The 7,915-nt window shown below is 42.0% G+C and overlaps 1 long non-coding RNA gene across 1 annotated transcript; it reads left to right on the top strand.

The window, feature by feature from the left end:
• The first annotated feature begins 4,391 nt into the window (after nt 1-4,391).
• Nucleotides 4,392-7,276, top strand: LOC123726737 (uncharacterized). Its single transcript, XR_006758858.1, has 4 exons — nt 4,392-4,577; nt 4,732-4,794; nt 4,883-4,983; nt 5,820-7,276. It is a non-coding gene; the product is annotated as an uncharacterized lncRNA (long non-coding RNA).
• Nucleotides 7,277-7,915: the final 639 nt, after the last annotated feature.

The raw sequence follows: 7,915 nt of genomic DNA on the forward strand, positions 1-7,915 counted from the left end.
CAAATCGTTCTCTACTGCGTCCAGGAGGGGGGGAGAACATCCGAATTTCGGTTTCAAAACTATAAGTAACACATAATGTCCAAAATTTAAGAACTGTGGGATTCTGATAAAAGGTGACAAGAATCAATGTGACTACTACAGAGCCCGAAATGCAGCAGGCCAAAAACCCCTGAAATGTACTGTTTTTTTTCTTATTATTTTATTCCGATGTTGGGGAATAAGAGATTCTAAAGTCAAGATTTGAAAAAAAGATCACCAATTACTTTTCCAAAAGGATAAAAAAAAACAAAAAAAACATTTTGTCAGATCTTTTACCGAATGGTGGCGCTCTAAACGTGCAAATTCCCATAGGAACGCAGCCATTTTAAAAACGCAGGCCTTGTGTAATGTGTCATTGCTTCATTTTTTGTCTTACAGCAATTATATACATGCACTTTATATACACAAAAGTATGTGGACACCCCTTCAAATGAGTGGATTTAGCTATTTTCACCACACCTGTTGCTGACAGGTGTATAAAATCAAGCACATAGCCATGCAATCTCCATAGACAAACATTGGCAGTAGAATGGCCTTACTGAAGTGCTCAGTAACTTTCAACGTGGTACCGTCATAGCATGCCACCTTTCCAACAAGTCAGTTCGTAAAATGTATGCCCTGCTAGAGCTGCCCCGGTCAACTGTAAGTGTTGTTATTGTGAAGTGGAAACGTCTAGGAGGAACAACGGCTCAGCCGCGAAGTGGTAGGATGCACAAGCTCACAGAACAGGACCACCGAGTGAAAAAAATAGTCTGTCCTCAGTTGCAACACTCACTACCCAGTTCCAAACTGCCTCTGGAACCAACGTCAGCACAAGAACTGTTCATCGGGAGCTCCATGATTTCCATGGCCGAGCAGCAGCACACAAGCCTAAGATCACCATGCGCAATGCCAAGCGTCAGCTGGAGTGGTTTAAAGCTTGCCGCCATTGGACTCTAGAGCAGTGGAAACGTGTTTGAGAGTGATGAATCACGCTTCACCATATGGCAGCCTGACGGGCGAATCTGGGTTTGGCGGATGCCAGGAGAACGCTACCTGCCCCAATGCATAGTGCCAACTGTAAAGTTTGGTGGAGGAGGAATAATGGTCTGGGACTGTTTTTCATGGTTCGGGTTAGGTCCCTTAGTTCCAGTGAAAGGGAAATCTTAATGCTACAGCATACAATGACATTCTAGACAATTCTGTGCTTCCAATTTTGTGGCAACATTTTGGGGAAGGCCCTTTCCTTGTTTCAGCATGACAATGCCCCCGTGGACAAAGCGAGGTCCATACAGAAATGGTTTGTCGAGATCGGTGTAAAAGAACTTGACTGGCCTGCACAGAGCCCTGACTTCAACCCCAATGAACACCTTTGGGATGAATTGGGATGCCGAGTGCGAGCCAGGCCTAATCGCTCAACATCAGTGCCTGACCTCACTAATGCTCTTGTGGATGAAAAGGAAGTCACCACAGCAATGTTCCACCATCTAGTGGAAAGCCACTCCAGAAGAGTGGAGGCTGTTATAGCAGCAAAGGGGGGGGGGGGACCAAATCCATATTAATCCCCATGATTTTGGAATGAGATGGATAGGGAGGTGAGAACTTCAAACTTCTTTTCCCATTCACTTTTTTTATTGTAAATGATGAGCTAGTTCAGCAGTACATTCAAGGTAATGTGCATGGAGAGGGAAATGCATTGCTTTACAATGACTATCATGGTGTACTCGTTCCATGCATACTACATGTTTGCACTTTTGGTAACTTGACCTATACTAAACAAAAATAAAAATGTAACATGTAAAGTGTTTCATGAGCTGAAATATTTTTTAATTTTTTTTAAATCCATATGCACAAAAGGCAAATTTCTTTCAAATTTTGTGCACACACTTGTTGACATCCCTGTTAGTGAGCATTTCTCCTTTGCCAAAATAATTAATTAATCCACCTGGCAGGTGTGGCATATCAAGAAGTTGATTAAACAGCATGATCATTACACAGGTGCACCTTCTACTGGGGACAATAAAAGGCCAATCTAAAATGTGCAGTTTTGTCACACAACACAATGCCACAGATGTCTCAAGTGGTGAGGGAGCATTCAACTACCATAAGCCGCCTCCAACTTTGTTTTAGAGAATTTAGCAGTATGTCCAACCGGCCTCACAACCGCAGACCACATGTAACCACACTAGCCCAGGACCTCCATATCTGGCTTAGACCAGCCACCCGGACAGCTGATGAAACTGAGGAGTATTTCTGTCTGTAATAAAGCCCTTTTGTGGGGAAAAACTAATTCTGATTGACTGGGCCTGGCTCCCCAGTTGGTGGGCCCATGCCCAGTCATGTGAAATCCATAGATTAGGGCGTAATGAATTTATTTCAATTGTCTGCTTTCCATATATGAACTGTAACTCAGTAAAATTGTTGAATGCTGCATTTATATTTTGGTTCAGTAAGATGAGGTTGATTTCCAAAAAGACGAGGGCTGTAGCTTTCAAATGACATGTCGCTTTCTATTTTCTGACAGAAATAGGGGGGAACCCACCCCCAACTCGCCAGACCCTGTACAGCATGGCTATCAAACTCATTCCACAGAGGGCAGTGTCTGCAGGTTTTTCTTTTTCTTTACATTTACATTTAAGTCATTTAGCAGACGCTCTTATCCAGAGCGACTTACAAATTGGTGCATTCAACTTATGATATCCAGTGGAACAACCACTTTACAATAGTGCATCTAAATCTTTTGGGGGGGGGGGTTAGAAGGATTACTTTATCCTATCCTAGGTATTCCATAAAGAGGTGGGGTTTCAGGTGTCTCCGGAAGGTGGTCTTTCACTTAAGACCTAGGTAACCAGGTGAGGGGAGTTCCTTACTAATTAGTGACCTTAATTCATCAATCAAGTACAAGGGTGGAGAGAACCCGCAGACACTTGGCCCTCCGTGGAATGAGTTTGACACATACTGTACAGGGTCCAAAACAACCACTCAGAGTTTAACAGGATAACTTCTATAGGAAAACAGCCCTAATGTTGTTAACCAATATCATTGTCTTCATCCAGTCACATTTGATTATTTTCAAAGCTATAGCTCATAATATTTTACATACAGCAGGTTTTTAAAGGACCAGACTTGTCGCTTCGTGTTTTCATTTTGGCCATGGAAAAAAATATTGTGATACTGGTATCGTCACAGCCTTTGTACGTTTGTGGGATGAAAATGTTGCTGAGATGTGTCATATGTTTGTAATGATTATGTTAACATTGTTCTATCATGTATCATTTTGCATCTCAACATTGTAGCGAGGAACTGACTTCAACTTGGTCAGCAACTGTTATATATGCTATATCAAGCTACTGCATTTTTATCAACTTCACTCCATCTACACTTGACTGTTTATCCAGGTGCCATATGTATCAAGCGTCTCAGAGTAGGAGTGCAGATCTAGAATCAGGCCCCCCCGTCCATGTAATCTTATTTCTTGTAATCTAAAAGGCTAAACTAATCCTAAATTGGTACTCGCCGTTTGTCTCCTGACTCCTTTATCCCTTCGTCCCGTGTAGTTGCTGCAGAGCTTTTTGAGATCATGCACTACAGCAAACTGTTGTGGATCCACAACCTGAAGCAGGCGGCCCGGGAGCAGACTGGAGAGGAGGCAGTGCGGGCGGCCAACCAGAGGCCCCCACCATCACAGGGTCAGAAGTCCCTCTACTGCACCGCCATAGAGGCCATCCGAGGAGAAGCGCACGGCAAGGAAGCACTGGACACTGAGAACCAGTTTGTATTATGCATTTTCTTTTGTTTCAGGAGTTTAACCCTTGGCCTATAATGGTGAATCTCAATCCACCGATATCGAAGTCTTCCACATAGGTCTTCTCACAAAAACGTCTGTAGCATCCAAAAGGTTTGGGCTACACACTAATATGACCCCTCTGTGGAAAGCTGAGACTATGACGAACACAATGGTGTTCTCCATTTTTTATGGAATTATTTATGGAAGTGTGCACTCCCTGTCATGTATTTAAAAGGAATATGGTGAAAACTCCTTCCAGCCATGCTTGCACCAATACAATGCTTTTAAATGCATAATGGGGTGTGAACGAGTGCACACTTCTTGAGAAGGGTGCAGAATTGGAGCACAGGGAGGTCAACAACGCAGGCTCCGGACCCTCTCCGTTCCCCCAACCCTGCAGTGGCAGCTGCCTAGGAGTTCCACACTCCCAAAGCACACAGACCGAGACTGAGGGAGACAGCGGTGATCGATGTTAGGTGGGAGGGTTTAGGAAAGGGAGGGGAGTTTTGGGAAGAGATGTATGTGGATGATGAGAAATTATGTCTGGTTTGTGGTCATTGGAAGTTGCAGTTGAGAGCACATATCAGTGGTTGACGCCTTTTATAAAACAAATTATTAATGTTCCCCCCTACACTCTGGCATGCAGTCAGGATGCCCTGACCTACTCCCCAAGACCCCCACACTCAATGATGTCACCAGTAATTCTGGTGAAACAACCCTCCAACTCCTCGTTGGGAAGCTCAGGGCTCACTACCACGGCTCCTCCCATCAGGTTTGTGTCTGTGAACGAGTGTGTCTTTCGCTAAGCTGTCCAGTTATATCGAGTAATTTCCCATTGTCTCGTCACTACATCACATCTGCGTCATGTTAATACGGTTGTATAATGCTTTAATTAATCATGCTTTCATTCATCGGTCCTCTCACAGGTCAGTGGGAAAGGAGGAGCACAAGGCAGCCAGCACAGAGCAGGACGCTAGCACCCCCAAGAGGTGAGGAACGGAAATGCATTCTCAGACCTTTCCACTATAAGCTCTTAGTTTCACAGACACACACAAACAACTTCTCTCTTGTCCTCAGGTGTTGAAGCACTGACATCAGTGTCATCAGTTGACGAGTGTTTCTGTGGAGATAATGTCATCTCACTTAGTGGCATACTTCCTCAGACATGCAGCTGTTATGTAAGTATTCGATACCTCAACCTATTAGTACCTAACAATAAAACTAATTCCATGGAGGGCCTAGTGTCTGCTGGATTATGTTTTTTTCCTTTCAAGTAAGCCCTAGACAACCAGATAGGGCTGGGCGGTATACCGTATTTTACTATACACTGGTATTGATGCACGGACCGGTTTGTGTTTTTACTTTACCTTCTATAACGGTATTTAAAATGTTTGGTTTGTTAAATGTGATACGCAACTCAGTTTTTATAGTTTACTCAGTTTGCCACTTGAGTAGCCTTTCTCCCCCTCCTCCTTCTGCATGCCGCTTACCACATCAATCCTGCCATCACTCAAGGAGAGCGTAGATGCTCGACCACGGAGTCACAAGCACTTTATTGCGGTTCACTCTGCATAGTCAGATAGATGCAGAAAGATGTTGGTGAGAAAGATGCTGCTTTCTACAAGTGTTCTATAACTACACTATTAGTTTGTCTTACTGTCTGCAAACTACTGTCTGATAGTTTGTCTTTTCTTAGCAAGTTCTAGCTCAAATGAATTGTTAGCTACCAATTCTAAATCACTAGTTCGGTAGCTTTCTAAAATGTACTAAGAGTCAGAGCAAACGAAGCTAGCTAATAGTGCCAGTGCTGGTGTAGGCCTAGATAAGCATGTTTGTGCAACGGTATCTTGTAAATCGGAGAGGAATAGGCGAAGCATGAATATGTTAGCTTGATACATGAGGTAAGAAAACATGTAATGTAACATCTAATTAGGGTCCTCTGGAAACACTGTCCAACACTGTCAATTCCTTCCTGGCATATTCATTTGTTGTCATGTCAAACAATATATTCAAGATGCTGCCCACGGTAGTGTTGGACCAGGCATCCAGTAGGGCGCTCCACCGCCCTCTCCGCGTGGCTCAAACCCAGGCAGTGCATACACGAGGTATGCGGCTCTCCAGGGGGGTGCCACCATCACACCTGTCAAAAAGGGAAGCCATAAGCTCAGCCAAGCCAGCAAGGCCACGGAGCTGGGTTCCGACGCCCTGGGAGAGTTCAAACCATACGGACGTCCACCGAGAAAATGAAAGACAATGTGTGTCGCGGCCATGGGGTCTATATATAGGGGCGGACACCAGCCGTGACATAGATGTACACGGGAGTAAATCTGTAAATTCTCACCTTGGATGTATCCCTCCGCCGCGGAGTGATGCCAATATAGGGAAACATTACAACATTTGCCTAGAAGAAGCAATCTCTTTTATAGAAGTGTGTGCTGTCTCTAAGACCCATGACATCATTCACACACAGTCAATTCAAGGCTCGAGCAAAGATGATATTGACTGGGAGAGAAGTGAGGTGGGGGAGACTAAGTGACTAAATTTTTGGTGACAATCAGCTTTGTAATCAGCAATATTTTTGCGTTATGGTTTGTAAGTGTAACAGTGTAATTACATTTTAAATTCCTGCATAAAATGGGTATTATGCCAACTCCTGGTAGATTAGTGTGTTTACATTGTCTAATACACTCAGTGATAAAATTATGGGATTCTGGGTAATCCACAGCAGATTTATGCAGAATTGCTATGGTTGAGTTGAAAATTGAATGGTCCCGGGAGAGAAATTTGTAAAATCCACCTTTTACATTGTACATTAGAAATGTATGTTATTAGTAACTACTGTTGTTGTTTTGGCTTCAAATAAACCACTCTGTTATTTGCCGAATCTCAGTTTTCCTTGTGGGTTTTATGCTAGCTAAAATTCCCTCTTTGAAATTGGTAGCTAACTCGAAAATGCATCTTCTTTAGGAGTGCTATTTATATCCCATCGACTAATGATCATTCATCCATACTGTGTGTCCCATCATTGCAGGTCATTTATGACAAATGTATATGTTTTATAAACTCATAAGCACCAGCCAGCGTATTAGCCTGGTTTTGTTAGTTGAGGCAAATATGTATCACATTCTAGGTGTATTATATTTCTTTGCCACAAGTGTGACATTGAGTAATTTCAAGTTATTTTTTTATATATTTTGAATAGTAAAATGGATGATGCTGTAAATATGAGATTACACATGGAAACAATGTATTTATTTTTATTATAGGAATTATTAGAAATGGTTAAATCCACTATATGATCACGATGACCTTGATAGACATTTTGATCGTTTTTTTGTTAGTATATTATACAGCAGATTTATGGAGAATTGCTGGGGGAGTGCTATTATTATCCTGTCGACTAATGATCGTTCATCCATACTGTGTGTGTCCCATCATTACAGCTTTGGAAATAAATATACTATCCATCCATTGCTCCATCCTGTGTTGACTCACTGACTTGAGGGACGGGACCAGGAAGGTTACATAAGCTAAATATATTTTTATTTGTTTAACACTTTTTTGGTTACTACATGATTCCATGTGTCATTTCATAGTTTTGATGTATTCAATATTATTCTACAATGTAGAAAGAATAACCCTTGAATTAGTAGGTGTGTCCAAACTTTTGACTGGTACTGTATATTGGAATCACAGAAATGCCTTTTCATATGCTGTCAATTGCAAATTTGTATTTCTGTTCTTGGAGAACTGGCATGTTTTCATACTGTATTGCTCCCTGAATTCATTAAAGAGAAATAATGCAATCATTCTGTCTTGAAAGAACCCTAACCCTAAAAAAAATGTTTGCATAATTTACATGATGTGCTGTTTATATTATTTACAATTGTATTATGAATATGCTTGGAGGAATGATTACACATTTGGGTATCAGAAAAAAAAGCAAGTGTCTTTGATATGAGGTGCCATAGATGGGTTGGTTGTTTCGTAACAAAACCGACGTGTGCGCAACTTTGGGGCAAAACAGACTTGGCTTAGATTATTGACAACATGTAAACTATATTACAGTTGTTGGTTATGTAGCTAGTTCATTTTAGCCATATGAGCATT

This window comes from Salmo salar, chromosome ssa14, assembly GCF_905237065.1.
Source record: "Salmo salar chromosome ssa14, Ssal_v3.1, whole genome shotgun sequence".
Taxonomy (NCBI): Eukaryota; Metazoa; Chordata; class Actinopteri; order Salmoniformes; family Salmonidae; genus Salmo; species Salmo salar.